At 60.3% G+C, this 16241-nt stretch overlaps 1 long non-coding RNA gene across 1 annotated transcript; it reads left to right on the top strand.

Annotated features, from left to right (window-relative positions):
* The first annotated feature begins 4396 nt into the window (after positions 1 to 4396).
* On the top strand, positions 4397 to 13144 carry LOC144490957 (uncharacterized). The gene is made up of 3 exons (XR_013497376.1): positions 4397 to 4468; positions 10074 to 10219; positions 13053 to 13144. It is a non-coding gene; the product is annotated as an uncharacterized LOC144490957 (long non-coding RNA).
* The last annotated feature ends 3097 nt before the right edge of the window (positions 13145 to 16241 follow it).

Raw genomic sequence — 16241 nt, 5'->3', positions numbered from 1 at the left:
GGCACGGGAGGATTGGGGGGCGCGGGAGGATTGGGGGGGCTGCGGGAGGATTGGGGGGGGCGGGAGGATTGGGGGGGGCGGGAGGATTGGGGGGGGACGGGAGGATTGGGGGGCGGCGGGAGGATTGGGGGGGGCGGCGGGAGGATTGGGGGGCGGGAGGATTGGGGGCAGCGGGAGGATTGGGGGGCGGGAGGATTGGGGGTGCGGGAGGATTGGGGGGGGTGCAGGAGGATTGGGGGCAGCGGGAGGATTGGGGGGTGCGGGAGGATTGGGGGGGGACGGCGGGAGGATTGGGGGGGACGGGAGGATTGGGGGGCTGCGGGAGGATTGGGGGGTACGGGAGGATTGGGAGGGGGCGGGAGGATTGGGGGGGGTACGGGAGGATTGGGGGGCTACGGGAGGATTGGGGGGGACGGGAGGATTGGGGGGCTGCGGGAGGATTGGGGGGGTGCGGGAGGATTGGGAGGGGGCGGGAGGATTGGGGGGGGTGCAGGAGGATTGGGGGCGCGGCGGGAGGATTGGGGGGGCGGCGGGAGGATTGGGGGTACGGGAGGATTGGGGGGGTACGGGAGGATTGGGGGGCACGGGAGGATTGGGGGGCGCAGGAGGATTGGGGGGCGCAGGAGGATTGGGGGGGCTGCGGGAGGATTGGGGGGGGCGGGAGGATTGGGGGGGGACGGGAGGATTGGGGGGCGGCGGGAGGATTGGGGGGGGCGGCGGGAGGATTGGGGGGCGGGAGGATTGGGGGGCGGGAGGATTGGGGGTGCGGGAGGATTGGGGGGGGTGCAGGAGGATTGGGGGCAGCGGGAGGATTGGGGGGTGCGGGAGGATTGGGGGGGGACGGCGGGAGGATTGGGGGGACGGGAGGATTGGGGGGGGACGGGAGGATTGGGGGGGACGGGAGGATTGGGGGGGGACGGGAGGATTGGGGGGCGGGAGGATTGGGGGGGGCAGCGGGAGGATTGGGGGGGACGGGAGGATTGGGGGCAGCGGGAGGATTGGGGGGGGTGGGAGGATTGGGGGGACGGGAGGATTGGGGGGACGGGAGGATTGGGGGGGGCGGGAGGATTGGGGGGCAGCGGGAGGATTGGGGGCAGCGGGAGGATTGGGGGACGGCGGGAGGATTGGGGGGCGGGAGGATTGGGGGCAGCGGGAGGATTGGGGGGCGGGAGGATTGGGGGTGCGGGAGGATTGGGGGGGGTGCAGGAGGATTGGGGGCAGCGGGAGGATTGGGGGGGCGGCGGGAGGATTGGGGGGGGACGGGAGGATTGGGGGGCGGGAGGATTGGGGGGCGGGAGGATTGGGGGTGCGGGAGGATTGGGGGGGTGCAGGAGGATTGGGGGCAGCGGGAGGATTGGGGGGATGCGGGAGGATGGGGGGTGCGGGAGGATTGGGGGGACGGGAGGATTGGGGGGACGGGAGGATTGGGGGGGGCGGGAGGATTGGGGGGGCAGCAGGAGGATTGGGGGGGCGGCGGGAGGATTGGGGGGGATGCGGGAGGATTGAGGGGGCGGGAGGATTGGGGGGTACGGGAGGATTGGGGGGTTACGGGAGGTTTGGGGGTTACGGGAGGATTGGGGGGTTACGGGAGGATTGAGGGGGTACGGGAGGATTGAGGGGGTACGGGAGGATTGGGGGGGTACAGGAGGATTGGGGGGTACGGGAGGATTGGGGGGCGCAGGAGGATTGGGAGGATTGGGGGGAAGGGAGGATTGGGGGGCTGCGGGAGGATCGGGGGGGGACGGCGGGAGGATTGGGGGGGCTGCAGGAGGATTGGGGGGGTGCGGGAGGATTGGGGGGGGTGCGGGAGGATTGGGGGGGTATGGGAGGTTTGGGGGTTACAGGAGGATTGGGGGGGTACGGGAGGATTGGGGGGTACGGGAGGATTGGGGGGCTACGGGAGGATTGGGGGGCTACGGGAGGATTGGGGGGGATGGGAGGATTGGGGGGGTGCGGGAGGATTGGGAGGGGGCGGGAGGATTGGGGGGGGTGCAGGAGGATTGGGAGCAGCGGGAGGATTGGGGGGGCGGCGGGAGGATTGGGGGGCACGGGAGGATTGGGGGAGGTACTGGAGGATTGGGGGGCGCAGGAGGATTGGGGGGCGCGGGAGGATTGGGGGGGGCGCGGGAGGATTTGGGGGGGCGGGAGGATTGGGGGGGGCGGGAGGATCAGGGGGAACGGGAGGATGGGGGGGGACGGGAGGATTGGGGGGGGACGGGAGGATTGGGGGGCGGCGGGAGGATTGGTGGGGGTGCGGGAGGATTGGGGGGGGTGCGGGAGGATTGGGGGGACGGGAGGATTGGGGGGGTGCGGGAGGATTGGGGGGACGGGAGGATTGGGGGGGTGCGGGAGGATTGGGGGGGCTGCGGGAGGATTGGGGGGGCGGCGGGAGGATTGGGGGGGCGGCGGGAGGTTTGGGGGGGATGCGGGAGGATTGGGGGGGCGGGAGGATTGGGGGGCGCAGGAGGATTGGGGGGGACGGGAGGATTGGGGGGCTGCGGGAGAATTGGGGGCACGGGAGGATTGGGGGGCGCAGGAGGATTGGGGGGGACGGGAGGATTGGGGGGCTGCGGGAGGATTGGGGGGGACGGCGGGAGGATTGGGGGGGCTGCAGGAGGATGGGGGGGTGCGGGAGGATTGGGGGGGCGGGAGGATTGGGGGGGTATGGGAGGTTTGGGGGGGGGACGGGAGGATTGGGGGGGGGGACGGGAGGATTGCGGGGGGGGACGGGAGGATTGGGGTGTGCGGGAGGATTGGGGGGGGACGGGAGGATTGGGGGGTGCGGGAGGATTGGGGGGGGGGACGGGAGGATTGGGGGGTGCGGGAGGATTGGCGGGAGGCGGGAGGATTGGGGGGGGTGCAGGAGGATTAGGGGCAGCGGGAGGATTGGGGGGGGACGGGAGGATTGGGGGGACGGGAGGATTGGGGGGGTGCGGGAGGATTGGGGGGGGCGGGAGGATTGGGGGGTGCGGGAGGATTGGGGGCAGCGGGAGGATTGGGGGGGCGGCGGGAGGATTGGGGGGCGGGAGGATTGGGGGCAGCGGGAGGATTGGGGGGCGGGAGGATTGGGGGTGTGGGAGGATTGGGGGGGGTGCAGGAGGATTGGGGGGGCGGCGGGAGGATTGGGGGGGGACGGGAGGATTGGGGGGCGGGAGGATTGAGGGGACGGCGGGAGGATTGGGGGGGTGTGGGAGGATTGGGGGTGACGGGAGGATTGGGGGGGGCTGACGGGAGGATTGGGGGGGCTGACGGGAGGATTGGGGGGGGACGGGAGGATTGGGGGGGGGAGGAGGATTGAGGGGATGGCGGGAGGATTGGGGGCGGCGGGAGGATTGAGGGGACGGCGGGAGGATTGGGGGGGGCGGGAGGATTGAGGGGACGGCGGGAGGATTGGGGGGGGCGGGAGGATTGAGGGGACGGCGGGAGGATTGGGGGGGACGGGAGGATTGAGGGGACGGCGGGAGGATTGGGGGGGTGTGGGAGGATTGGGGGTGACGGGAGGATTGGGGGGGGCTGACGGGAGGATTGGGGGGGCTGACGGGAGGATTGGGGGGGGACGGGAGGATTGGGGGGGGGAGGAGGGTTGGGGGGGCTGCGGGAGGATTGGGGGGGAGGAGGGTTGGGGGGGCTGCGGGAGGATTGGGGGCGGCGGGAGGATTGGGGGCGGCGGGAGGATTGGGGGGGTGGGGGTAGAGAGGGCGGGAGGATTGGGGGCGGCGGGAGGATTGGGGGGGTGGGGGTAGAGAGGGCGGGAGGATTGGGGGGGCGGGAGGATTGGGGGGGTGACGGGAGGATTGGGGGGCGGCGGGAGGATTGGGGGCTGCGGGAGGATTGGGGGGGGAGGAGGGTTGGGGGGGCTGCGGGAGGATTGGGGGCTGCGGGAGGATTGGGGGGGGAGGAGGGTTGGGGGGGCTGCGGGAGGATTGGGGGCGGCGGGAGGATTGGGGGCGGTGGGAGGATTGGGGGGGTTGGGGGTAGAGAGGGCGGGAGGATTGGGGGGGTGACGGGAGGATTGGGGGGCGGCGGGAGGATTGGGGGGGTTGGGGGTAGAGAGGGCGGGAGGATTGGGGGGGTGACGGGAGGATTGGGGGGCGGCGGGAGGATTGGGGGGGTTGGGGGTAGAGAGGGCGGGAGGATTGGGGGGGGACGGGAGGATTGGGGGGGGTTGGGGGTAGAGAGGGCGGGAGGATTGGGGGGGTGGGGGTAGAGAGGGCGGGAGGATTGGGGGGGACGGGAGGATTGGGGGGGCGGGAGGATTGGGGGGTTGACGGGAGGATTGGGGGGCGGCGGGAGGATTGGGGGGGTGGGGGTAGAGAGGGCGGGAGGATTGGGGGGGGACGGGAGGATTGGGGGCGCGGGAGGATTGGGGGGTAATTTTTCAGGTTGTGTCCGAGGAGAGATTCTAACCTGTCTGTCTCGATTATCATCCTCATTCAGTCGAATCCTGCTCCCCTGCTCGGTGGAAGAGGTAAGTTAAGTTGCGATGGACACACTTAATATCCTGACCCCGGTCCGGGGAGCTTTACTCTGTCTCTAACCCCGTGCTGTACCTGTCCTGGGAGTGTTTGATGGGGACAGTGTGGAGGGAGCTTTACTCTGTATCTAATCCCGTGCTGTACCTGTCCTGGGAGTGTTTGATGGGGACAGTGTAGAGGGAGCTTTACTCTGTATCTAATCCCGTGCTGTACCTGTCCTGGGAGTGTTTGATGGGGACAGTGTAGAGGGAGCTTTACTCTGTATCTAATCCCGTGCTGTACCTGTCCTGGGAGTGTTTGATGGGGACAGTGTAGAGGGAGCTTTACTCTGTATCTAACCCCGTGCTGTCCCTGTCCTGGGAGTGTTTGATGGGGACAGTGTAGAGGGAGCTTTACTCTGTATCTAACCCCGTGCTGTCCCTGTCCTGGGAGTGTTTGATGAGGACAGTGTAGAGGGAGCTTTACTCTGTATCTAACCCCGTGCTGTACCTGTCCTGGGAGTGTTTGATGGGGACAGTGTAGAGGGAGCTTTACTCTGTATCTAACCCCGTGCTGTACCTGTCCTGGGAGTGTTTGATGGGGACAGTGTAGAGGGAGCTTTACTCTGTATCTAACCCCGTGCTGTACCTGTCCTGGGAGTGTTTGATGAGGACAGTGTAGAGGGAGCTTTACTCTGTATCTAACCCCGTGCTGTCCCTGTCCTGGGAGTGTTTGATGAGGACAGTGTAGAGGGAGCTTTACTCTGTATCTAACCCCGTGCTGTACCTGTCCTGGGAGTGTTTGATGGGGACAGTGTAGAGGGAGCTTTACTCTGTATCTAACCCCGTGCTGTACCTGTCCTGGGAGTGTTTGATGGGGACAGTGTAGAGGGAGCTTTACTCTGTATCTAACCCCGTGCTGTACCTGTCCCGGGAGTGTTTGATGGGGACAGTGTAGAGGGAGCTTTACTCTGTATCTAACCCCGTGCTGTACCTGTCCTGGGAGTGTTTGATGGGGGACAGTGTAGAGGGAGCTTTACTCTGTATCTAACCCCGTGCTGTCCCTGTCCTGGGAGTGTTTGATGGGGACAGTGTAGAGGGAGCTTTACTCTGTATCTAACCCTGTGCTGTACCTGTCCTGGGAGTGTTTGATGGGGGACAGTGTAGAGGGAGCTTTACTCTGTATCTAACCCCGTGCTGTACCTGTCCTGGGAGTGTTTGATGGGGGACAGTGTAGAGAGAGCTTTACTCTGTATCTAACCCCGTGCTGTACCTGTCCTGGGAGTGTTTGATGGGGGACAGTGTAGAGGGAGCTTTACTCTGTATCTAACCCTGTGCTGCACCTGTCCTGGGAGTGTTTGATGGGGGACAGTGTAGAGGGAGCTTTACTCTGTATCTAACCCCGTGCTGTCCCTGCCCTGGGAGTGTTTGATGGGGGACAGTGTAGAGGGAGCTTTACTCTGTATCTAACCCTGTGCTGTACCTGTCCTGGGAGTGTTTGATGGGGGACAGTGTAGAGGGAGCTTTACTCTGTATCTAACCCCGTGCTGTACCTGTCCTGGGAGTGTTTGATGGGGGACAGTGTAGAGGGAGCTTTACTCTGTATCTAACCCCGTGCTGTACCTGTCCCGGGAGTGTTTGATGGGGACAGTGTAGAGGGAGCTTTACTCTGTATCTAACCCCGTGCTGTCCCTGTCCTGGGAGTGTTTGATGGGGGACAGTGTAGAGGGAGCTTTACTCTGTATCTAACCCCGTGCTGTACCTGTCCTGGGAGTGTTTGATGGGGACAGTGTAGAGGGAGCTTTACTCTGTATCTAACCCCGTGCTGTACCTGTCCTGGGGGTGTTTGATGGGGACAGTGTAGAGGGAGCTTTACTCTGTATCTAACCCCGTGCTGTACCTGTCCTGGGGGTGTTTGATGGGGACAGTGTAGAGGGAGCTTTACTCTGTATCTAACCCCGTGCTGTACCTGTCCTGGGAGTGTTTGATGGGGACAGTGTAGAGGGAGCTTTACTCTGTATCTAACCCCGTGCTGTACCTGTCCTGGGAGTGTTTGATGGGGGACAGTGTAGAGGGAGCTTTACTCTGTATCTAACCCCGTGCTGTCCCTGTCCTGGGAGTGTTTGATGGGGGACAGTGTAGAGGGAGCTTTACTCTGTATCTAACCCCGTGCTGTACCTGTCCTGGGAGTGTTTGATGGGGACAGTGTAGAGGGAGCTTTACTCTGTATCTAACCCCGTGCTGTACCTGTCCTGGGGGTGTTTGATGGGGACAGTGTAGAGGGAGCTTTACTCTGTATCTAACCCCGTGCTGTACCTGTCCTGGGGGTGTTTGATGGGGACAGTGTAGAGGGAGCTTTACTCTGTATCTAACCCCGTGCTGTACCTGTCCTGGGAGTGTTTGATGGGGGACAGTGTAGAGGGAGCTTTACTCTGTATCTAACCCCGTGCTGTACCTGTCCTGGGAGTGTTTGATGGGGGACAGTGTAGAGGGAGCTTTACTCTGTATCTATCCCCGTGCTGTACCTGTCCTGGGAGTGTTTGATGGGGACAGTGTAGAGGGAGCTTTACTCTGTATCTAACCCCGTGCTGTATATGTCCTGGGAGTGTTTGATCGGGAACAGTGTAGTGGGAGCTTTACTCTGTATCTAACCCCGTGCTGTACCTGTCCTGGGAGTGTTTGATGGGGGACAGTGTAGAGGGAGCTTTACTCTGTATCTAACCCCGTGCTGTCCCTGTCCTGGGAGTGTTTGATGGGGGACAGTGTAGAGGGAGCTTTACTCTGTATCTAACCCCGTGCTGTACCTGTCCTGGGAGTGTTTGATGGGGACAGTGTAGAGGGAGCTTTACTCTGTATCTAACCCCGTGCTGTACCTGTCCTGGGAGTGTTTGATGGGGGACAGTGTAGAGGGAGCTTTACTCTGTATCTAACCCCGTGCTGTACCAGTCCTGGGAGTGTTTGATGGGGGACAGTGTAGAGGGAGCTTTACTCTGTATCTGACCCCGTGCTGTACCTGTCCTGGGAGTGTTTGATGGGGGACAGTGTAGAGGGAGCTTTACTCTGTATCTAACCCCGTGCTGTACCTGTCCCGGGAGTGTTTGATGGGGACAGTGTCGAGGGAGCTTTACTCTGTATCTAACCCCGTGCTGTACCTGTCCTGGGAGTGTTTGATGGGGGACAGTGTAGAGGGAGCTTTACTCTGTATCTAACCCCGTGCTGTACCTGTCCTGGGAGTGTTTGATGGGGGACAGTGTAGAGGGAGCTTTACTCTGTATCTAACCCCGTGCTGTACCTGTCCTGGGAGTGTTTGATGGGGGACAGTGTAGAGGGAGCTTTACTCTGTATCTAACCCCGTGCTGTACCTGTCCTGGGAGTGTTTGATGGGGGACAGTGCAGAGGGAGCTTTAGAGGGACGGTATAGAGGTTTACAGCATGGAAACAGGCCCTTCGGCCCAACTTGTCCATGCTGCCCCTTTTTTTAAACCCCTAAGCTAATCCCAATTGCCCGTGTTTGCCCCATATCCCTCTATACCCATCGTACCCATGTAACTGTGTAAACGCTTTTTAAAAGACAAAATTGTACCCACCTCTACTACTGCCTCTGGCAGCTCGTTCCAGACACTCACCACCCTCTGTGTGAAAAAATTGCCCCTCTGGACACTTTTGTATCTCTCCCCTCTCACCTTAAACCTCCGCCCTCTAGTTTTAGACTCCCCTACCTTTGGGAAAAGATATTGACTATCTAGCTGATCTGTGCCCCTCATTATTTTATAGACCTCTATAAGATCACCCCTCAGCCTCCTACGCTCCAGAGAAAAAAGTCCCAGTCTATCCAGCCTCTCCTTATAACTCAAACCATCAAGTCCCGGTAGCATCCTAGTAAATCTCTTCTGCACTCTTTCTAGTTTAATAATATCCTTTCTATAATAGGGTGACCAGAGCTGTACACAGTATTCCAAGTGTGGCCTTACCAATGTCTTGTACAACTTCAACAAGACGTCCCAACTCCTGTATTCAATGTTCTGACCGATGAAACCAAGCATGCCGAATGCCTTCTTCACCACTCTGTCCACCTGTGACTCCACTTTCAAGGAGCTATGAACATGTACCCCGAGATCTCTTTGTTCAGTAACTCTCCCCAACGCCCGACCATTAACTGAGTAAGTCCTGCCCTGGTTCAATCGACCAAAATGCATCACCTCGCATTTGTCTAAATTAAACTCCATCTGCCATTCGTCAGCCCACTGGGTCACTGGATCAAGATCCCGTTGCAATTGGAGATAACTTTCTTCACTGTCCACTGTGCCACCAATCTTGGTGTCATCTGCAAACTTACTAACCATGCCTCCTATATTCTCATCCAAATCATTAATATAAATGACAAATAACAGTGGGCCCAGCACTGATCCCTGAGGCACACCGCTGGTCACAGGCCTCCAGTTTGAAAAACAACTCTCTACAACCACCCTCTGGCTTCTGTCAAGAAGCCAATTTTGTATCCATTTAGATACCTCACCCTGGATCCCGTGAGATTTAACCTCACGCAACAACCTACCATGCGGTACCTTGTCAAAGGCCTTGCTAAAGTCCATGTAGACAACATCAACTGCACTGCCCTCATCGACCTTCTTGGTTACCCCTTCAAAAAACTCAATCAAATTTGTGAGACATGATTTTCCACTCACAAAGCCACGCTGACTGTCCCTAATCAGTCCTTGTGTCTCTAAATGCCTGTAGATCCTGTCTCTCAAAATACGTTCCAACAACTTACCCACCGCAGATGTGAGGCTCACCGGCCTGTAGTTCCCAGACTTTTTCCTGCAGCTCTTTCTAAACAAAAGCACAACATTTGCCACCCTCCAATCTTCAGGGAGCTTTACTCTGTGTCTAATCCCGTGCTGTACCTGTCCTGGGAGTGTTTGATGGGGGACAGTGTAGAGGGAGCTTTACTCTGTATCTAACCCCGTGCTGTACCTGTCCTGGGAGTGTTTGATGGGGGACAGTGTAGAGGGAGCTTTACTCTGTGTCTAATCCCGTGCTGTACCTGTCCTGGGAGTGTTTGATGGGGGACAGTGTAGAGGGAGCTTTACTCTGTATCTAACCCCGTGCTGTACCTGTCCTGGGAGTGTTTGATGGGGGACAGTGTAGAGGGAGCTTTACTCTGTATCTAACCCCGTGCTGTACCTGTCCTGGGAGTGTTTGATGGGGACAGTGTAGAGGGAGCTTTACTCTGTATCTCACCCCGTGCTGTACCTGTCCTGGGAGTGTTTGATGGGGACAGTGTAGAGGGAGCTTTACTCTGTATCTAACCCCGTGCTGTACCTGTCCTGGGAGTGTTTGATGGGAGGGACAGTGTAGAGGGAGCTTTACTCTGTATCTAACCCCGTGCTGTACCTGTCCTGGGAGTGTTTGATGGGGGACAGTGTAGAGGGAGCTTTACTCTGTATCTAACCCCGTGCTGTACCCGTCCTGGGAGTGTTTGATGGGGACAGTGTAGAGGGAGCTTTACTCTGTATCTATCCCCGTGCTGTACCTGTCCTGTGCGTGTTTGATGTGATGGGAAGGATGTGTTTCTGTTTGTTGACTGTACACTAAGTTGCTCTCTCCTGCGATCTGTTAGTATCAGGTGGGCCAGCTCTACTCTGTAGCCGAGGCCAGCAAGAACAACACAGGAGGTGGTGATGGAATCGAGGTGTTAACAAACGAACCATATGAGAAGGATGGTGAGAGAGGACAGTACACACACAAGATCTACTATCTGGAGAAGTGAGTGCATTGTTCCGTGGACTGCGGACCCAGACACTGGGAGGGACAATGACCCAGACACTGAGGTTACTGGAAGCTAATCCGACATCATAAAGTGGCTATCAAAGAACCGCCCTTTGAGAAGGGAAAGTTTCGTGGGGACAGCGTAGAGGGAGCTTTACTCTGTATCTAATCCCGTGCTGTACCTGTCCTGGGAGTGTTTGATGGGGGACAGTGTAGAGGGAGCTTTACTCTGTATCGAACCCCGTGCTGTACCTGTCCTGGGAGTGTTTGATGGGGACAGTGTAGAGGGAGCTTTACTCTGTATCTAACCCCGTGCTGTACCTGTCCTGGGAGTGTTTGATGGGGGACAGTGTAGAGGGAGCTTTACTCTGTATCTAACCCCGTGCTGTACCTGTCCTGGGAGTGTTTGATGGGGGACAGTGTAGAGGGAGCTTTACTCTGTATCTAACCCCGTGCTGTACCTGTCCTGGGAGTGTTTGATGGGGACAGTGTAGAGGGAGCTTTACTCTGTATCTAACCCTGTGCTGTACCTGTCCTGGGAGTGTTTGATGGGGACAGTGTAGAGGGAGCTTTACTCTGTATCTAACCCCGTGCTGTACCTGTCCTGGGAGTGTTTGATGGGGACAGTGTAGAGGGAGCTTTACTCTGTATCTAACCCCGTGCTGTACCTGTCCTGGGAGTGTTTGATGGGGGACAGTGTAGAGGGAGCTTTACTCTGTATCTAACCCCGTGCTGTACCTGTCCTGGGAGTGTTTGATGGGGGACAGTGTAGAGGGAGCTTTACTCTGTATCTAACCCCGTGCTGTACCTGTCCTGGGAGTGTTTGATGGGGACAGTGTAGAGGGAGCTTTACTCTGTATCTAACCCCGTGCTGTACCTGTCCTGGGAGTGTTTGATGGGGGACAGTGTAGAGGGAGCTTTACTCTGTATCTAACCCCGTGCTGTACCTGTCCTGGGAGTGTTTGATGGGGACAGTGTAGAGGGAGCTTTACTCTGTATCTAACCCCGTGCTGTACCTGTCCTGGGAGTGTTTGATGGGGGACAGTGTAGAGGGAGCTTTACTCTGTATCTAACCCCGTGCTGTACCTGTCCTGGGAGTGTTTGATGGGGGACAGTGTAGAGGGAGCTTTACTCTGTATCTAACCCCGTGCTGTACCTGTCCTGAGAGTGTTTGATGGGGGACAGTGTAGAGGGAGCTTTACTCTGTATCTAACCCCGTGCTGTACCTGTCCTGGGAGTGTTTGATGGGGGACAGTGTAGAGGGAGCTTTACTCTGTATCTAACCCCGTGCTGTACCTGTCCTGGGAGTGTTTGATGGGGACAGTGTAGAGGGAGCTTTACACTGTATCTAACCCCGTGCTGTACCTGTCCTGGGAGTGTTTGATGGGGGACAGTGTAGAGGGAGCTTTACTCTGTATCTAACCCCGTGCTGTACCTGTCCTGGGAGTGTTTGATGGGGACAGTGTAGAGGGAGCTTTACTCTGTATCTAACCCCGTGCTGTACCTGTCCTGGGAGTGTTTGATGGGGACAGTGTAGAGGGAGCTTTACTCTGTATCTAACCCCGTGCTGTACCTGTCCTGGGAGTGTTTGATGGGGACAGTGTAGAGGGAGCTTTACCCTGTATCTAACCCCGTGCTGTACCTGTCCTGGGAGTGTTTGATGGGGGACAGTGTAGAGGGAGCTTTACTCTGTATCTAACCCCGTGCTGTACCTGTCCTGGGAGTGTTTGATGGGGACAGTGTGGAGGGAGCTTTACTCTGTATCTAACCCCGTGCTGTACCTGTCCTGGGAGTGTTTGGTGGGGACAGTGTAGAGGGAGCTTTACTCTGTATCTAACCCCGTGCTGTCCCTGTCCTGGGAGTGTTTGATGGGGGACAGTGTAGAGGGAGCTTTACTCTGTATCTAACCCCGTGCTGTACCTGTCCTGGGAGTGTTTGATGGGGGACAGTGTCGAGGGAGCTTTACTCTGTATCTAACCCCGTGCTGTACCTGTCCTGGGAGTGTTTGATGGGGGACAGTGTAGAGGGAGCTTTACTCTGTATCTAACTCCGTGCTGTACCTGTCCTGGGAGTGTTTGATGGGGACAGTGTAGAGGGAGCTTTACTCTGTATCTAACCCCGTGCTGTACCTGTCCTGGGCGTGTTTGATGGGGACAGTGTAGAGGGAGCTTTACTCTGTATCTAACCCCGTGCTGTACCTGTCCTGGGAGTGTTTGATGGGGGACAGTGTCGAGGGAGCTTTACTCTGTATCTAACCCCGTGCTGTACCTGTCCTGGGAGTGTTTGATGGGGGACAGTGTCGAGGGAGCTTTACTCTGTATCTAACCCCGTGCTGTACCTGTCCTGGGAGTGTTTGATGGGGGACAGTGTAGAGGGAGCTTTACTCTGTATCTAACTCCGTGCTGTACCTGTCCTGGGAGTGTTTGATGGGGACAGTGTAGAGGGAGCTTTACTCTGTATCTAACCCCGTGCTGTACCTGTCCTGGAAGTGTTTGATGGGGGACAGTGTAGAGGGAGCTTTGCTCTGTATCTAACCCCGTGCTGTACCTGTCCTGGGAGTGTTTGATGGGGACAGTGTGGAGGGAGCTTTACTCTGTATCTAACCCCGTGCTGTACCTGTCCTGGGAGTGTTTGATGGGGGACAGTGTAGAGGGAGCTTTACTCTGTATCTAACCCCGTGCTGTACCTGTCCTGGGAGTGTTTGATGGGGACAGTGTCGAGGGAGCTTTACTCTGTATCTAACCCCGTGCTGTACCTGTCCTGGGAGTGTTTGATTCTGTGTTCTGGTGAAGTGTGTGCTTGTTGTGTAACACCATATTTTCTCCTTCAGTAAAGTGCCACAATTTATACGGCTGATAGCTCCCCAGGGGTCACTGGTTGTACACGAGAAGGCCTGGAACGCTTATCCTTACTGCCGCACAGGTAACAGTAACACCGACCCTCCCACAGTGCGGCACTCCCTCAGCACCGACCCTCCCACAGTGCGGCGCTCCCTCAGCACTGACCCTCCCACAGTGCGGCGCTCCCTCAGCACTGACCCTCCCACAGTGCGGCGCTCCCTCAGCACTGACCCTCCCACAGTGCGGCGCTCCCTCAGCACTGACCCTCCCACAGTGCGGCGCTCCCTCAGCACCGACCCTCCCACAGTGCGGCGCTCCCTCAGCACTGACCCTCCCACAGTGCGGCGCTCCCTCAGCACTGACCCTCCCACAGTGCGGCGCTCCCTCAGCACTGACCCTCCCACAGTGCGGCGCTCCCTCAGCACCGACCCTCCCACAGTGCGGCGCTCCCTCAGCACTGACCCTCCCACAGTGCGGCGCTCCCTCAGCACTGACCCTCCCACAGTGCGGCGCTCCCTCAGCACTGACCCTCCCACAGTGCGGCGCTCCCTCAGCACCGACCCTCCCACAGTGCGGCGCTCCCTCAGCACTGACCCTCCCTCAGCACTGACCCTCCCACAGTGCGGCGCTCCCTCAGCACTGACCCTCCCACAGTGCGGCCCTCCCTCAGCACTGACCCTCCCTCAGCACTGACCCTCTCACAGTGCGGCGCTCCCTCAGCACTGACCCTCCCACAGTGCGGCGCTCCCTCAGCACTGACCCTCCCACAGTGCGGCGCTCCCTCAGCACTGACCCTCCCACAGTGCGGCGCTCCCTCAGCACTGACCCTCCCACAGTGCGGCGCTCCCTCAGCACTGACCCTCCCACAGTGCGGCGCTCCCTCAGCACTGACCCTCCCACAGTGCGGCCCTCCCTCAGCACTGACCCTCCCTCAGCACTGACCCTCTCACAGTGCGGCGCTCCCTCAGCACTGACCCTCCCACAGTGCGGCGCTCCCTCAGCACTGACCCTCCCACAGTGCGGCGCTCCCTCAGCACTCACCCTCCCACAGTGCGGCGCTCCCTCAGCACCGACCCTCCCACAGTGCGGCGCTCCCTCAGCACCGACCCTCCCACAGTGCGGCGCTCCCTCAGCACCGACCCTCCCACAGTGCGGCGCTCCCTCAGCACTGACCCTCTCACAGTGCGGCGCTCCCTCAGCACTGACCCTCCCACAGTGCGGCGCTCCATCAGCACTGACCCTCCCACAGTGCGGCGCTCCCTCAGCACTGACCCTCCCACAGTACGGCGCTCCCTCAGCACCGACCCTCCCACAGTGCGGCGCTCCCTCAGCACCGACCCTCCCACAGTGCGGCGCTCCCTCAGCACTGACCCTCCCACAGTGCGGCGCTCCCTCAGCACTGACCCTCCCACAGTGCGGCGCTCCCTCAGCACTGACCCTCCCACAGTGCGGCCCTCCCTCAGCACTGACCCTCCCTCAGCACTGACCCTCTCACAGTGCGGCGCTCCCTCAGCACCGACCCTTCCACAGTGCGGCGCTCCCTCAGCACTGACCCTCCCACAGTGCGGCGCTCCCTCAGCACTCACCCTCCCACAGTGCGGCGCTCCCTCAGCACCGACCCTCCCACAGTGCGGCGCTCCCTCAGCACCGACCCTCCCACAGTGCGGCGCTCCCTCAGCACCGACCCTCCCACAGTGCGGCGCTCCCTCAGCACTGACCCTCCCACAGTGCGGCGCTCCCTCAGCACTGACCCTCCCACAGTGCGGCGCTCCCTCAGCACTGACCCTCCCACAGTGCGGCGCTCCCTCAGCACCGACCCTCCCACAGTGCGGCGCTCCCTCAGCACTGACCCTCCCACAGTGCGGCGCTCCCTCAGCACCGACCCTCCCACAGTGCGGCGCTCCCTCAGCACTGACCCTCCCACAGTGCGGCGCTCCCTCAGCACCGACCCTCCCACAGTGCGGCGCTCCCTCAGCACTGACCCTCCCTCAGCACTGACCCTCCCACAGTGCGGCGCTCCCTCAGCACTGACCCTCCCACAGTGCGGCGCTCCCTCAGCACTGACCCTCCCACAGTGCGGCCCTCCCTCAGCACTGACCCTCCCTCAGCACTGACCCTCTCACAGTGCGGCGCTCCCTCAGCACTGACCCTCCCACAGTGCGGCGCTCCCTCAGCACTGACCCTCCCACAGTGCGGCGCTCCCTCAGCACTGACCCTCCCACAGTGCGGCGCTCCCTCAGCACTGACCCTCCCACAGTGCGGCGCTCCCTCAGCACTGACCCTCCCACAGTGCGGCCCTCCCTCAGCACCGACCCTCCCTCAGCACTGACCCTCTCACAGTGCGGCGCTCCCTCAGCACTGACCCTCCCACAGTGCGGCGCTCCCTCAGCACTGACCCTCCCACAGTGCGGCGCTCCCTCAGCACTCACCCTCCCACAGTGCGGCGCTCCCTCAGCACCGACCCTCCCACAGTGCGGCGCTCCCTCAGCACCGACCCTCCCACAGTGCGGCGCTCCCTCAGCACCGACCCTCCCATAGTGCGGCGCTCCCTCAGCACCGACCCTCCCACAGTGCGGCGCTCCCTCAGCACTGACCCTCCCACAGTGCGGTGCTCCCTCAGCACCGACCCTCCCACAGTGCGGCGCTCCCTCAGCACTGACCCTCCCACAGTGCGGCGCTCCCTCAGCACCGACCCTCCCACAGTGCGGCGCTCCCTCAGCACTGACCCTCCCACAGTGCGGCGCTCCCTCAGCACTGACCCTCCCACAGTGCGGCGCTCCCTCAGCACCGACCCTCCCACAGTGCGGCGCTCCCTCAGCACCGACCCTCCCACAGTGCGGCGCTCCCTCAGCACCGACCCTCCCACAGTGCGGCGCTCCCTCAGCACCGACCCTCCCACAGTGCGGCGCTCCCTCAGCACTGACCCACCGAAAGCGCGGATGGATTAATCTCGTGGTGACTAACCGGATTATGTCTCTCTCTTTTCCATGTGTCTCCCTGATGTATCCGGCAGAAGTCACAGTAAGTCTCTGACTCAGATTCTCGATTACTGCGTCTATCTGACCCACCGCTGCTCACACACTCATCCCGCTCTCTCTCTCTCTCTGCCCCGCTCCCCTTCTCTCTCTCTCTCTGTCTCATTCCCTCACATTCGCTCTCTGTCTGTCCCTCATTCTCTT

This window comes from Mustelus asterias, unplaced genomic scaffold, assembly GCF_964213995.1.
Source record: "Mustelus asterias unplaced genomic scaffold, sMusAst1.hap1.1 HAP1_SCAFFOLD_4116, whole genome shotgun sequence".
Classification (NCBI taxonomy): Eukaryota; Metazoa; Chordata; class Chondrichthyes; order Carcharhiniformes; family Triakidae; genus Mustelus; species Mustelus asterias.
Note: the sequence above shows the minus strand (reverse complement) of the source record. Positions and strands in the feature narration are given on the sequence as shown.